Source organism: Lepidochelys kempii, chromosome 1 (genome assembly GCF_965140265.1).
Source record: "Lepidochelys kempii isolate rLepKem1 chromosome 1, rLepKem1.hap2, whole genome shotgun sequence".
Taxonomy (NCBI): domain Eukaryota; kingdom Metazoa; phylum Chordata; order Testudines; family Cheloniidae; genus Lepidochelys; species Lepidochelys kempii.
In genome coordinates this window covers 240,698,104-240,714,758 of record NC_133256.1, presented here as the reverse complement: position 1 = coordinate 240,714,758, position 16,655 = coordinate 240,698,104, and the positions used below count along the sequence as shown (strand labels likewise).

At 43.6% G+C, this 16,655-nt stretch overlaps 1 protein-coding gene across 6 annotated transcripts in view; it reads left to right on the top strand.

The window, feature by feature from the left end:
- ADIPOR2 (adiponectin receptor 2) overlaps positions 1-16,655 on the top strand; it is a 64,557-nt gene that overhangs the window by 9,014 nt on the left and 38,888 nt on the right. For 2 of the 6 annotated variants that reach the window (XM_073320265.1, XM_073320258.1), the window contains one exon: positions 8,054-8,134. The exons of the other annotated variants lie outside the window; for them this stretch is intronic. The gene's annotated coding sequence lies outside the window, so the exon portion shown is untranslated. The remainder of the gene's footprint in view (positions 1-8,053; positions 8,135-16,655) is intronic. 6 annotated transcript variants of the gene reach the window in all.

Here is a 16,655-nt window from a genome sequence, read left to right as displayed (position 1 = left end):
TGCACTAAATACCTTGCAATGCCAGCTACAAAAGTCCCATGTGAACGCCTGTTCTCACTTTCTGGTGACATTGTAAATAAGAAGTGGGCAGCATTATCTCCCATAAATATAAACAAACTTGTTTGTTTTAGCAATTGGCTGAATAAGAAGTAAGACTGAATGGACTTGTAGGCTCTAAAGTTTTACATTGTTTTGTGTTTGAGTATAGTTATGTAACAAAAAACCTACATTTGTAAGTTGTGTTTTCATGATAGATTCCATTACAGTATTTGGATACGGTGAATTGACAAATACTATTCCTTTTTACAGTGCAAATATTTTTAATAAATATAAAGTGAGCACTGTACACTTTATATTCTGTGTTGTAATTGAAATCAATTTTCTACATTTTCAAATATATTTAACAGTGCAGTTAAAACAGCAATTAATCACAACTATTTTTAATCTAGTTAATTTTGCGTTGATCATTTGAGTTAACAGCAAATTAACAGCGCTGCTTTTTACATATAGCCATATATACTTGTTCATGCAGACATGGGTATATTTCTTTTTCACCTATACCAAATTAATCTGTCTTCCCCACTCGTAAAACCAATTTTTTGCAATTTCTTTTGTCACCAAATTTTTCCCCTGGTATCCATTTCAAATTAACTTGTACTCTTCTCTAGCTTATCAGCTCTATCAAACTTGACATTGGTCTTCAAAGCTCAGCTATCAAGCTTTCCCCAGGTGGGAAACATTTCACTGATTCTCTGCTTGTGGTGTCATTTTTCCCTATCCTTCAGAGGACTGTGGGTTCTGCTCCCCTTTGCTTAAAGATGAGGCCATTTGTGGAGCCAGATACCCAGAGGTAGTGAAACATAAGGCAAAGGACCCCTGAAACAGGATGGGAATGATAGCGTCTTACTTGCTCTGAGTGGAATGGTTTTTCTTTGTCCTGGTATAATGCAGCAATAGGGTAACACTGACTCTCTTGTTCAACTATTATATGTATTGATATCTGCTTCTTGCACAAATAAAATACTGTTATATGTGAACTGCAAGGTCTAAACTGAGACCTGATGTTTTAATTGTTTGTTCAAATGTGCACATTCATATAATTGGCTAGCAGATAAGTGATGTGATATGAGGGCATTATGGGACGCACCCTGGCTTGCTAAACTTTGATGTCACTTGTAATCCTGCTGATTTTGCTGAAGGAGTATGTGTTTGTGCTGTTTAGATTCATCTACATGAATTCTTTGGAGTGTTGCAGTGGGGCTTAGGGCACAGTTTCCAGTAATGAAGATCTGTACAGCTAAGTCAAAGCCTTTTGTTAGAATTCATGCTGCCTTCTGTGGAACAGTCAATGAACGTGGAAGCTTTAAATCTAGGGAGCAGGAAAAGAAGCCCTTGCACTCCTTAGGTAGCTCTTGGGTTCTGTAGAATTAATATGCATTAACACATTTGAATCTAATCAGTAGATTCCTTTTGTTAGTGCCTGTTGGATTAGAGTATTAGTAAAACTTCCTAGATCTAAGCCTTCCAATCTGAAAGTGGAGTTACTTCAGAAAACCAGTACATGAAAAATGTGGGCATGGCGAAGATTGGCTTTTATCTCAAGAATATTTGCAGGTTACAGTCTGAAAAGGAAAGTTATCTAGTTGCTGGAGCAAGAAGGCTGGTGGCTAAGAAGTTTGAGTTTAACTTTTTTGTCACTCTCTGAACCAATTGTTTAGCTTGTTTGAACTGGTAACTGATGCATGTTTTTGACATGTAGGTCTACTACTGCAATGCACTTCATGGTGGGTTGCTTCAGGTGCAAACTGCATATCATATGTAATCCATGAATGTACTGGATCATACCAAGCTTCTAATGCTTTAAATACCATCTTGTTCTCTTGGTTTGGTGGAGTTCTTGGGCTTGGATTACAGTAACTCCTCACTTTAGCATCCTGGTTAATGTTGTTTCATTGTTATGTTGCTGATCAATTAGGGAACATGCTCATTTAAAGTTGCGCAATGTTCCCTTATAATGTTTGGTAGCCACCTGCTTTGTCCACTGCTTGCAGGAAGAGCAGCCTGTTGCAGCTAGCTGGGGAGGTGGGGGGGGGGCTTGGAACCAGGGTGGACCGGCAGCCCCCTATCAGCTCCTCGCTCCCTTAAGTTCCCTATGCAGCAGCCACCCAGCAGGCTATCAATTTGCCAACAGTTCAGCTGTCCTTCCCCCACCACTGCCATGTGCTGCTCCTGACTTGGAGCTGCTCCCAGGAGACTTCTGCTTGCTATGTGGGGGGGGGAGGGGGCAGGGAAGAGGGGTGCTAATGTCATGGTGTCCCCCTACTTCTGCCCCCCTGCTTATCCCATCCATAGAGCGGGGGGGAGACATGACAGGGCTCAGGATGGAGGGAAGGGACCGCAGCTGCTCTCTCAACTTTCTGATCTGTTTAAAAAGGCAATGTACTTAGTGGGGTCAGCGTACTTAAAGGGACAATGCACATCTCTCTCACACAGGATGTGTGTCTATCACAATGTGTTAACCCTTGAGGGCTCAGCCAAATGCTAGTTCATCATTTAGCAGTAAGGCATTCCCTGGGAAATATCCCACCCTCTGACTTCACCACCTCAACCAAGCTTCACAATCATCATTGCTATGTACAGTCTTAAATTGTTTGTTTAAAACTTATACTGTGTCTCTCCCTCGTGGTTTTTTTTTTTTTTTGATCTGGTGAAAAACATTTCTCTGGAATCTAACCCGCCCTGTTTACATTAATTCTTTATGGGGAAATTGGATTTGCTTAACATTGTTTTGCTTAAAGTTGCATTTTTCAGGAACATAACTACAACGTTAAGCAAGGAGTTACTGTACGTAGAACACGTTGCAGTGTCCTGGAGCTGTGAGAGAGAGGTTAAATTTAACCAGTTATCTCTACTCGGTTTCTTGCTGTTCTTTGGATCTTTGTTCCTTGGCTAAAGTATAGACTAGAGAATTATTATGAATTTTGAGGGTTATTAGCTAAAATAGTTTTGAAGACAATGGGAAATTCAGAGAGCAAAATAAAGATGTGAGAATGTCAAATTGAACTCAACATTGGTTATTGCAATTCAATTAATTCAAGGTTTTGTCTTGTTACAAAGACAAACTTCTATCCTAGTTTTATGCTGACTAGTCTGAGCCAGGTGATTTTGGTATTAATATGGAACTATGGATCCTTAAATATGCATCCTTATTTACTTCCAGTCAAGCTTGTCTCCACTGGAATTATTAGATTGCTCATGTCAGTTGAAACAATTCTGAAGTAGCATTTAGAAATATAGTCAAGTTACTTAAATATCAATGTCAAAATTGCCTTGCCCAGGTGTTTCTCATAGCTAAGTTTTGCCTCTTGTACACACACAAATGTCCTACATTAATTCCAAAGTTTAATATGCCAATCATTATTTTGATATTTAAATTTCTCTGCAATTCCATCAGTTCAGTAAACTCTTATGCCACTTCAGTGAAACAGTGGTAAAATCCTTTAGCTTATGAGCCAATTTAAAACTTCTTCCCATCTGTCTAAAAAGCCATCAATTCTCTTGACCACAGTCTGTGTGATTTTATTTATTTTTTAGACTGAACTCTTTGAAACACTCAGGGTTTCTTGCAACTAACTTTTGCTGTAGGGAAGCACATTTTCTCCTGACAAGTAGTACTATGCTTAGTGTAAGTAGTTCCTGCAGATTCAGTGCTCTCAATTACTTACTGATTTAATATAACTCCTAGACAACTAAGACTTCACTTGTTAGTAAAACGTAGGTACACGTCACATGTTGTAGTCATTTAAAGGCTTTTAATTCAGGTACATACAGTAAGCTAAATTCTGCTAACAAAATAAGTCATCACTTGGGTAAATAAGTAGCAAAATAACTTTTATAAGCATCAGTTGGAACTGGCACAAAGGTGAGTTCATGAGCTTCACAGTCTCAATGGCTGGTTTCTTGGGAGAGTTCATTTAGGATTTTAGGTGACTGAGGGAATTATGATAGCGCTGTTTTTAGTCTCTTAAAAGACAATGAATAAGGTGCTAGTCAGGAACAAGGTGTTCTTGCTGGCTAGGCAGCAGCAGTCGCTCTGTCTCTCTTATCCAGATGTTCTGATTTCAGGGAGCAATGTGTTGAACAACACAGGGCATTTTGTACACTTTTTTTTTTTTTTGTTAGCGTTGCTTGGTTCCTCCTGTTAGCAAAGCTGACATGGCCAGTCAGAAAGGGAAGTTTTTGGAAGATTTGAAATGTCCAGTCAGCATACAAGTTGTCCCTTATCATTTAATGAGAAAATAAGGCCTGTCCTTTATGGTTTCAGAGAAGTTTGCCTGGAATATTCCAGTATCTTTGTACAGAACCTCTTGTGCTATAGCATTTTATGAAAGACCTGTTGGGCCATTTTCAACAACAGCTGTCTTAGCTCTGATAAGGAGCCTACTTCTGCAAGTTACTTTTGGTGGACCCCTTTGTGGAGTGGTTCTTTGGCTACAAACTTTGCATGACTCAACAGAAATATCCATTTTGAAGCTAGAACATAGCTGTTACATAGTCGTTTTCTGGATGGTTCTTTGTTTAGTAGTTCATCCTGCAGCAATGTAAAATTTGACTCATTTGCTTGATCCATGTCCAGTAGATATAAGAATTAATTAAATACAGAACAGCTGTCCATTCCTCTGTACCATATGTGATTATTTCCTACATTTTAGTGGTATAGGATAGTCACAGGAAGTGCCTTCTACTAGTTTTTCTTGAGAGAAGAATAAAATCAGTTGGGCAGTCAGCTGAGTCTTTTGCTTAGAACATAGGCAAAGTCACAGGCTCTTTTGGTGAATAGCATGAAGGACAGACAACTTGGCTTAAAGGTTTCGTTCTCCCTTCAGTATAGTGATAACAAGTCCAGCTGAATTTTTGGAATACTGAGAGTACAGAGGCTTTCCGTCTTCAGTTGCCAGACTGCTGGAGTGAGAAACCTATTGTATGAACTTCAGATAGAGATGTGGCTGGTACTTATCAAACTACTACATTATTTGTGTTTTTAGTGATCTCTTGTCACATCTGTTCCAACTCTCCCAGGCCCCTGCCCCTCTCCCCCTCCTCCCCGCTGGGCCCTGGAGTTTTTATAGCATGTTGAGCAGGGCCTCAGAGACAAAAGGTTGAGAACCTCTGCTCTAGAACCCTTCACTTTGACCTCCAACAGATCACAAAAAGCAATGCATGCCTCATATTCCTCAAATCTGACTGTCATACATTGCATATATTTAGGAAGTTGTTTTGCCTTACCAGTATTGAGCTTATCAGTAAACTCTTGTGCTAGTGTGAGTTGGTGTGCATATTGCTTTTTGGTATCTATTGGAGGTTGCAGTGAAAGCCTTATGAAGTGTGGGAGTGCTCTAGGCCAGTGTGTGTGGGTGGTGTTTTTTTTTTTTTTTAAATGACCAGTCTGTGGATTGGTGCTGGTCCCTGAGATCTCCCTGACAGAGTTTAGGAATGCAGCAAGCAGGTCTCTGGTATCAAAGATTGCGAAACATTGCTCTGTGTAATGTTTTGAGTTGGTAGGGTGCATCCTGATTCAATTTTAGCTGTCACTAAGGTTTATTTCCTAGTTTTTTTGAGTTGGGTTTGATGTTGACCTATCCACTGTGGTACAAAGTCACGTTGGGGGAGGAGATGATGACAGTGACTGACACATGAGATACCTGTATTTGAGTGTCATGCTATAATTTATAGATAATTGTGTCCTTGATTTTTCCCATGGTGTCTTATTAAAAACAGATTTATTCATTCACACAGTCTGTTGCATGCAACCATACTACCCTCTCAGTGAGTCAACAGGGGTTGGAACTGGATTTTCAGACTCCCAGTTCAGATCTTAAAAACAGTAGAAGTAATTGCTAGCCTCTGTTTAGTCAGTCTCTATGAGATGTCTTGACCCATGCTTTCCTGGTGGGATTACACAACTGGACAGCAGTATCCTAGTGGAGATTAGGAATCCTGGCTTCCCACAAAGCCAAGAGTAGAAGTGTCTTAGATTGAATGTGCTTTGGTTATCCCAACTACAGTACTGTCTGAAAAGTAGTGTGACTGAGTAGCTAAGGTTTGACCCTGCCATATCAGAGTCCTGAGTTCTAAACTTTACTTTCTCTGCAGAGACCTGGCATAATATATCTGAGGTGCCAGTTCACTTATAAAGTTAGACCACCTTCTGAGTTGGAGTTCATGGCCTTTGTCAATAATAGTAGTGAGGTACATTGGATTATAATCTAGTTAGTAAAGATAAGGGTTGAAATCAGTCTCTTTCCAAGTTCAGGGAACTTCCCTTAGGCTACAGAGATATTTGATGGGGAAGTCCTCTCACTTACATATACCTCCCAGATTGAGTTTTTTTTCTTGAGCAGCTGTTCCAGCATTACTGTTTCACTCAGTATAGTTTGACTTGTTACATTTTTTTATGGCAAAAAAGTGAAAAACCATGACACAAAGAAATAGGACCTAATGTAGAACTACTATTTTATTAATTGGCACAGAACATATCCCAGAGTGCTTTAGTTTCTTGGCAAAGAATGTCTGAAAACAGTTGAGGCAACCCATTTTGGAACTCTTTTTTTTTTTTTTTGGTAGCTTTGCTGAACACTTATATTTTCTGTATCAAATCAGTTTGCATTGGCATGAAAAATTCAAATACTGAAAACTGACATTGTGTCTTTTTTTGCCATTTTATTGAGACTCTTTTAAAATAAAAGTTTAAAACTCATGTTGAACTGAAAACTTCTGACTCAACCTTAACTCTAGAGTGGTAACCAGTAATTCCACAGTTACATATAATCTTCCTCATTATTACAACATAAATCATCCAGGAAACAACCCCCATCTGAAAAACAAAACTGAGCAAGTACAAATCAACTGTTTCTTCATTATGAAATAATTGTGAAGTATGTTTTAATACATAAACAACTATTATCAGTGCTTGAGTCACAGTGTTGCTCCAGATCCAGTTCCCTTAGCTACAACTGCTTGTCTGTACATGGGTCACGGGTTGTCTGACTGTCTAGGTAGTTTGTTCATTGAAAACTTTGCCTTTGTTCTAATCCACGTTTTGCAAAATTTAGCAAAAGTATAGTATAGCCCTCAGTCACTTATCTTATGACGCATGCAATGTACACCAAACCTCTGCCTGCATGGAAGCAATGCACCCTCGTTCACTGGTTTCACCTCAGTTCAACACTCTCCTTAGCATAAAGCATTTAGACCGGTCTGTGGTAAAACCAGTTTGTAGTTTATTTAGCAGACCTAAAGGTAGAAATAGAGATTCAAATACAAGGGTTTAGAAACATAGGGTTACAGGTAAAAGAAAAAATAAAATGTAATCTTTAGACTATACTTCTTAACAAGTTACTTTCCTGTCTAGTAACTAACATTTCTCACCCACATGTTCAGTTCAGAAAGCTGGGATCCACCTTTCATGAGAGAACCCTGCTGGCAGAGTTTCTCCTCTATAATGGATAACAACTTGGGCCATTTCTTCTGCTCCTGTACATTTACAGGCTGCTTTAGTTCAGGGAGGCCCCTCTTCTGAGAATTCTTCTGAGGTTCATTTCAGGGTGGATTTGATTTAAATCAAATAGATTTGAATCATGATTCAAATCACTAGTCAGGAAGACTGTTTTAATCATGGTTTTCTACATAAAAGTGCATTCTTGTTGGTTGTTATAACCTTAATACATATTCTTCACAACTCGGAGATAGATGTAGGTTTCATTTTTAGAAGGTACACACTACATTTTTAAACAGTGATTTATTTTGAAAACTTTTCAGATTAGTTTTACAGCTATATCAGAAAATGAATGATTGTTTGGTTATTTGATTTACCAAAGGTAATTGAAGCAGATAGTTCACCTCCCAATGACTTCATAAATATCACCAGACAGACATTTAAATTGTTTTATTTAACTAAAACAGCATTAAATATTATTTTTATTTCTTCAACAGCAAACATATAATATTTTAACAAAACAAGCATGTGTCCCTCCCTTCTCACATTTATCTCCAGATTTCTTCTCCTTGTCCAGATCGATTCCATCCCCAACAATCTTCTATTCGTTGAACTTTTTGAAACTGCACTTTTAGAGAGGTAAGGGATTGACTCAGTATACACAAATTTGCAGAGGGACAATAGGGTTGAGAGGTCTTATTTCTCACCTCTCTATTTATTTAAGACCATTTTTGCTGTTAATAAGCATGTTACCTCTGGGGAGACAAATCCAGTTTGAGAACTGCAAACCTAAGCATCTCTGATGGTATCTTCTAGACCAGGGATTTCAAACTCGAATCACCACGAGGGCCACATAAGGACTAGTACATTGGCCTGAGGGCCGCATCACTGACACCCCCGCCCCTGCTGCCCCCGCCCCTGCACCCACTCCACCCCTTCCATCAGGCCCCGCTACTGCCCTGCCTCTTCACACCCCAACTCTGCCCCCTCCCTGCCCCTATTCTGACCCCTTCCCCGAATCCCTGCCCTGACTCTTCTCTGCCTCCTCCCCTGAGCATGTGGCTCCGTGCTCCTCCCCCCTCCCTCCTGGAAAGTGTGAAGTGCTGCCAAACAGCTGTTTGGTGGTGGGAAGCGCCTGGAGGCAGGCAGAAGAACAGGGATGCGGCATGCTGTGGGGAGGGAGAGCGAGGTGGAAGGGAGCTTGGCAGCCTGCAGGAAATAACCTCACGGGCTGCATGTTTGAGACCCCTGTTCTATCTACCCAATGGGACTCATTGCTCAGTCTAGAAAGATTAACCTAAATAATCCATACGGAATCTCCTGGAACCCCATAAGATTGGGTCCCTAATCCATGAACCATTGTAACTCATTTACAAAACTTTTCTTATATATACACACACACACACACATATATATAATGTTTGTGTGTGTGTGTGTGTGTATATATATATATATATATATATGTGTATGTATATATATATATAAAAACCTGATTTCTTCTCCCCACCCCCCGCCCCAACTGGTGCTGGACTACAAAAAGAGGAAGAGAACCCCTTAGTTATCCATCACTTAGAGGAAATAGTTAACAGCACCCTCTGAATCATGGATCCTTTTGGCCTGAAGGGCAGGAGCTGTTGATCGCTTGCTATTAGTGAAAAACTGTTTTCAGTCAAAGATCTAGCTTGTTAGAATTCACTTTTAGGCACAAGAAAGCATGTAATATTTGTTTTTTTGTAACCTATTCCGTCCTTTGTTAATAAACTTATTCTCCATTTTACTGTAAACTGTGTTAGTGCTGTTATGTTGAAGTAAAGGGTGAGTCTTCTGCTAATCTAAAAGGCTGGTCTGTGCTCTGTCTCTTTGGAGGCATCAAATTTAATAATTTCTGAGAGTATCCAGTGAGATGTCTCTGGGGAACTCAGGTTCACTTAGCTTGCTGGCAACCAGTTTAAGACTGGTGGAATCTTCGAGTTTTTTCTGATGAACTCGACAGACTGGTGTGGCAGGGAGCTGACCGTCAGTCTAATCTCTAGCAAAGCTCACTCTTGTTCAGGCAGAGGGGTAACACACTGGCTTACAGTTCTAGATTACCAGAGGAGAGCATCACAACTAGTTACCTCAACTACTATCAAAAGGGAGTCAAAGGTGGAGACTGAACTTTCCTCTTGCTCTAGAGCAGGGGTCTCAAACACGCAGCCAGCCCGCAGAGTTATTTCCTGCAGCCACCAAGCTCCCCTCACCTGCTGCCCCTCCTCTCCCCCAGCATGCCACGTCCCTGCTCCTCTGCCTACCTCCAGGCACTTCCTGCTGCCAAACAGCTGTTTGGCAGTGCTTAGCGCTTTCCAGGGGGGAGGAGTGGGGAGCTGCGTGCTCAGGGGAGAAGGCAGAGAAGAGGCGGGGCAGGGGTGGGGATTTGGGGAAGGGATTGGAATAGGGGCAGGGAGGGGGCAGAGTTGGGATGGGGACTTTGGGGAAGGGGTTGGAATGGGGGCAGGGGAGGGCAAGGCCTCTTGGAAGGGGTGAAGTGGGGGCAGGGCCAGGGGCACGGGGGGTGTGGGCTTTTGTATCTTCATATGAAGTGTCAGTGATGCGGCCCTCGGGCCAATGTACTAGTCCTCATGTGGCCCTCACGGTGGTTTGAGTGTGAGATCCCTGCTCTAGAGTAAGTTTCCATAGGCCCGGGTTGAGGCACATTGGTGAGACAGTGTGGGGGAAACTGGAACATCTGTTTTCCATTTTTAACTTGTTCTGTGACAAAACTTTAGTCTGTTGGGTCCAGTGTACAGCACAGTAAAACTGTTACAACAATCCTCCAATTTGTACTGTAAAGAGGATATTAATTTAGGCTTTCTGAAACTGACTAATCTTTGACATAAGATGCCAACAAAACTCTGAAGATCCAATTTGCCATACAATTTGCCCATCTGCCGGGGGGTTGGGGTAATGATATAGCTGGGTCCCCTCAGCTAGATGCACTTTTAGTGTAGACAGATCTGTGGTTTTTCCCTTTCTTTGGGTCTGAATGCTTCTGAATGTGCTTGATTGTCTGCCTGGGCAGCCTGCTGTGAATTGCTCAGCCAGCAGTGTCCGCTGACAGTTTGCAGGTTATAAGCAGCTGTTTGGACACACTGACCATTTACTGGAGGCAGAGCTCTTTATTTTGTAGATGTGCCTCTTTATTTGGGGGCAGAGAGGTGGGTGGGAGATAGACATGTTTTCATTTGTTCCAGATTGTTAAAAGTTACCTCCAAAGAATTTAACAATTGGTCTTGTACCATTTTTCCTTTGTAATGTAAAAAGAAAACTTAAGATTTTTAAAAGCTTTTTTTCTTGCTTGCTTTTACTTTTAAGTATTAAGAATATAGAGTCTGGTTTTGCTGTAGGACATCTAGGTGGGAGGCTTAGATGTAAAGATTCAACAATCTTGCCCCTTCATGTAAGGTACAAGAGCTCAGACTTCAGCTACAAAAGTTAGTAATTGAAGTTAAACGTCAACAACACCACAAATTTAAGCAGACTGAAAATCACTTCCTTTCTTAATTGCTTAACTTCCACTCTCTTGGATCTAGTGTGGATTTGTATGCTCATGCTAAATTCTGCCAGTATAAGCTGCATCCGCACAGTAGCCTTTTGCTGGTACAGGAATGTTGGTCACAAATCACATCCCTGATCAATACAGGTATGCCAGAAAGAGTCCTAGGGTAGACCTGGCCTGCTTGGTAAATGGCTCTCCCTCACCCAAACTGAAATAGTTCTACCAGTACCAAAAATTATAACCAGGCCATGGATAACATAACAGGTGAGACCTTGCAAGAATGGGGCCAGTAAATTACTTGATATAGTATACTGGTATTCCAGCAAAGCGGTTGTAAGGCTGAAATAAGCAAAAGTGGCTGCCAGATTTCTACTGTATTAATAGCCCAAAGTCACTTAAAGTAGCCCAATCTGGGCAAGTTTTGGGCTAGTAGCCCAATAAATTATCTATCTATAGGCTGGGAATGCACCACCAAGGTGCATGGAGGGGACAGTACCCTGGGCAGGGGCACAAACATGGAGGGCAAGAAGCCAGCCTCTGTCCCAGGCTGGGTGGCACTAGTGAGGGGTTTGCTGGGGTCTGGAAGACACCCACATATGGGGTTGGGGAGAGGGCGCTCGAGATAGCACATGAGTGTCTGGGTCCCCGCATGAGCCACTTGCAGCACAGACCGGACCGGGTGAACTCACAAAGGGGTCCGAGCCACCAGTGCAGGGAAGGGGCAGCATCTTCCATCCTGCTGCAAATTTCACCCAAGGTGTGGGGTGACATCCTGACAGCAGGGAGGTATCCAGAACAGCAGCTGCCTCCTCCCCTGCCTGAGCAGCTCCAAAGGCTTGTTTTGAGCTCTCTCTCCTCCCCTCCGCCCAACACACAGGGCCGCTTTTGGGTGTCTCTACAGGGCATGGGCTAGGGGTACACTCTGCCTACCTGGGCACATGATGGGCAGGGGGACACCCCAACATCAGCCCCCACCCAGATCTGCCCCCGGCTGGGCTCTTGCCTGTGCAGCACAGCAGGAGGCTCCTGAGTAGCAAGGCCAGCGATGGCTCCGTGGCGGGATGGGGCAGCGCGGTAGCCACAGATGGCAAAGGGGCAGTGCAGGTGAGTGACCAATCACTTCGTTCCAGCAGCCACAGCTCTGTGCTCTCCCCCCCCCCCCCCCGCCCTCCTCCTCCCTGGGATAGACACAGCACAGGCAGTGCTCTCTCCTCTCCCCCTCCCCGGGGGGGACGGGGACACAGCACAGACTTTTTGTATGATCTTACACACCATAGCTATATCAACCTAAGTTTTAAGTATAGAGCAAGCTTAAGCCTGTGTTACTTGTTTTACTACCACTCCTTCATTGTTCCTCAATTGGTTAACTAGAAATCTAGAGCTCCCACTGCCAGGTGGACTCTGAAAGGAAATGTGTCTAAGCAGCTGGCGCTCAGGAGGCACTGGGTCCAGGCTTAACGTGGCCAAGTTGTGAGACCACACAGCCACAGAAGGATGCAAGTGTCTGCATCTGGGAGTGTGCCCAAGACCTCCCCAGAGCTAGGAACAGTGATTGATCACTACCCAGACTTAGTGTGGCTTAGCAGTAAGTAGGATTCAGCAGTTGGATCCAGTTGCAGTCGACTGGTATCTGCCCAAAGAGGGGGCCCGAGACCAGGTAGTGACAGCTTATTTGTGCCAGTGTATGGGAATAAACTATATTGATTATAAACACCTTTGTCCGAATACTTGCATCCACACTCGACAGAATACTTACATCCACAAATTTTAAGTCTGGTTAAACTGCTTAAGGGGTATGAAATATACTGCATAATTGTGTCCTGGTTACAGGAAGGCAACCATATATTGGGTAAAACTACTGCCAAAGATGACATGTTAGCTTACCATAGTTACTACTGGAGTATTAACCATGTTGTGTCTTTATATTCCATGAGTAGAGCCTGGCATGTCATTAACTGTGTAATAAACATGGCTAAATATTAGCATAGACAGGGTTTTAAAAGGTCCAATTAATCTTTGGAGGTCACATTTTTGTTGCTCTTTGACTGTAGACAGTTTTCTGAAGCTGGGTTAACTGTAGCAGGAGCTCATTAGTTTCTGTCTAGGTTCTTATATTGTGGCTATCACCATGGTTTCTGAATAAGTCACTAAGAAGGGTTTATCTCTCAGTGGTTGTATCATGGCAACTGTAAACCTTTTTCTTTAAATGGAATTTCAATGAGGAATGCAGCAAAACATTGTGGAGGCTCTAAACTTAAATTCTACAGTCTGTTCACAGTCATGTTCTCTCCTGTTGCTAATGTTAAGACACTTGGGTTTTTGGAAGATGTTTCTATGTGTTCTAATAAGACACTTATAATCTCCCTACTTTCTGTGTCTGTCAGGCTTGGCAGTGACCATGTGCATTTTAATGCTCTAAAAAGAGGGGGCAATGTTTTAACTAGGACCTACTGAACAGATGCTACTGATCATGCTTACTTCTCAGTTACTTAAATAGGTTCCCCACCCCTGCCCTACAGAAATATGTCCTGCAGGCCAGATCCGGCCCATTGCTTAATTTCCTCCAGCCCACAGAGCAGGGTCGGGGCTCACCCTGCTCCGCCTGCCCGGCGCTCCAGCCGGGGAGAGGGGTCGGGGCAAGACCAGTACCCTGACCCCATTCCCTGGCTGGAGCGCTGTGCAGGGGGTCAGAGCAGGTGGAGGCCTCCCAATTGGCTGGGGCTCCTGGGCACGCCCCCTTTGCCCAGTGGCTAATCCGCCACTGGGAGTAGGGCAAGCAAGCAGGCGGCCCAGTGGCAGCAGAGGAATGCTCAAAAAATGTAGGCCTTTCCCTTGGGGAGCCAGGCCTGGTGTGGGGCAGTGGGACGGGAGCCGTTGCTGCTGGAGAGCGGCGGCTCCTCTTGGAGCTGGGTATGCACCTGGGGCCCCCCAATTGGCTGAGACTACTGGGTCCATCATTTCTCCCCCCTCTTCCCTTCCCGCCCCCCACACAAGGCTGGCTGGAGGGGTTGAGGGGGAGGTGGCCTCAATCCTTCCTGTCACCCCCCCCACCATCATTGCTCACCCACCCGAAGTCGGGTCCCACCCAAGTGTCCTGTCTTGGCTATGCCATTGGGCCGCCCACCCCAGAGCCAAGAGAGGACAGCCCCTCTTGGTCCATTCTGGGGAGGAGGCCCCACCCTCCCGGGGATCCTGCAGTTGGCTCTGGACCCCCCAGAAATGTACTGACAAACAGGGGAACTCAGAAGAGCCACATGACAGCACCAGGGTATGGTAGGGGTGATTTACAGCAAGAACCGCATCACAGCGTTGGATCCAAAGACCGGGGTAGTCAATGGTATGGGCTTTGGATCAGACCCTTGCTTTATATTTGTGTGTGGCCCGCAGTTTTTTTTTTCTCTGTGGGTCAATGCCCCTGATAGAAAAAAGGTTCCCCACCACTGCTCTAGGGGTTCTCAACTACTCATAGTGTGGACCATAACTTAATAAAACTCATTTGTCCTTCCTATTCATGACTGTAGCCCACTTTTTCCCATTTGTGATCAAATATTCATGTGGCAACTAGCAATTACTCACATGGAGAAGTCCAATTAGGAAAGTGAATTTTTAGCTGTCTCTATTGCAATAGATTTTAGTCAGTCTGTTTTTAATCTAATCAGTCTGTTTTTGCTCTTCCTTTCTCTGTTCTGTTTCTTACCTACAAAAGGGTAATAAGCACCATATAACCAGCTCTACAAAGATGAGAGTATGGGAACCTCTTATACCTAATCTTTTGAAACTTTATTGTGGACATAAAATCATAGAAATGTAGGACTGAAAGGGACTTCAAGAGGGTCATCTAGTCCATTCCCCTGTGCTGAGGCAGGATTGAGTATACAGAGACCATCCCTGACAAGTGTTTGTCTAACTCGCTCTTAAATCTCCAAATATTCTACAGTCTCCCTAAGAAACCTGTTCCAGTGCTGCTATCCTTTATATTTAGAAACTTTTTTTCCAAATATCTAACCTAAATTTCCCTTACTGCAAACTAAAGCTGATTACTACTTATCCTACCCTTGGTGAACATATAAAGAGGACAGTGATTAATTATCTTCTAACTTTTTACGTACTTGAAGACTTATGTTCCTTCAGTCTTCACTTCTTTACACTAAACATCTCCAGTTCTTTCAACCTTTCCTCATAATCATATTTTCTAAACCTCTCCATTTTTGTTTCTGTCCTCTGGACTCTCCAGTTTGTTCAAATTCTTCTTAAAGTCTGGTGCCCAAAACTGGACACACTACTCCAGCTGAGGCCTCACCAGTGCTGAGTAGAACGGAACAGTTTCCTCCCATTTCTTACATGTGACACTCCATATTAATACATCCCAGAATGAAACTTGACTTTTTTGTGGCAGCATCACTCTGTTGACTCCTTCAGTTTGTGATCTTCCATAAGCCCAGATCCATTTCAGCAGTATACTGGCTTGCCAGTAATTCCCCTTTTTGTAGTTGTGCATTTTGTTTTTCCCCTTCCTAAGTGTAGTACTTTGCATTGTTTTTAACTGACTTGCATCTTGCTGATTTCAGACCAGTTTTCCAATTTGTCAAGATAATTTTGAATTCTAATCCAATCCTCCAAAGTGCTTGCAAACCTTTTCACTTTATCAACTGCAGATTTTATAAGTGTACTCTATAACATCATTCAATTCCTTAATGCAGGGGTGCGCAAACTGCGGCCCATAGGCCGGATCTGGCCTGCCAGCCATTTTAAGCTGGCCCTTGAGCTCCTGCTGAGGAGCGGGGTCTGGGGCTTGCCCTGCTCCAGCACTCCGGCATTTCAGCTGGGGAGCAGGGTCAGGGGCCGCTCCATGTGGGTCCTGGAAGCCGCGGCATGGCCCCCATCCGGCTCCTGCATGCTCCAATCGCCCCCCTTTGATGCTTCAATGCACAGGAGTGGGAGAAGAGAGATGCTGCTGCTTCCCAGAGCCGCTTGAGGTAGTCACCACCCGGAGTCTGCACCCCTGAGTCTCTTCCCATGCCCCAGCCCTGATCCCACTCCCACCCTCCAAATCCCTCTATCTCAGTCCAGAGCACCCTCCTGCACCCCCAAATCTCTCATCTCCAGCCTCACCCCAGAGCCTGTACCCCAGCTGGAGCCTGTACCCCAACCCCTGCCCCAGCCCTGATCCCCCTCATGCCCTCTGAACCCTTCGTTCCCAGCTCAGAGCACCCTCCTATACTCCAAATTCCTCATCCCCCAACCCCATCCCGGAGTCTGCACCCCCAACCCCAATTGTGTGAGCATTCATGGCCTGCCATTCAATTTCTATTCCCAGATGTGGCCCCCGGGCCAAAAAGTTTGCCCACCCCTGCCTTAATGCAAACTTTGGGTAGTACTGGACCCACGACAGACCTGTGAAAGACATCACTTGATGTGTCCTTGTAGTTTGACAGCAAAACACCATTGTTAAATACTCTTAAAATACTCTGAAACCTCTTAAAATATAGTTTTTCAACCAGTTGTGCACTCACTTTATGGTAATTTAATCTAGACCCCATTTTCCTAGCTTGTTCAGGCAGTCTTTTGATTCTGTCATTTCCTAACACACCTGTGTCTTTGCAACCTTAAGGTTATTGTTTATGT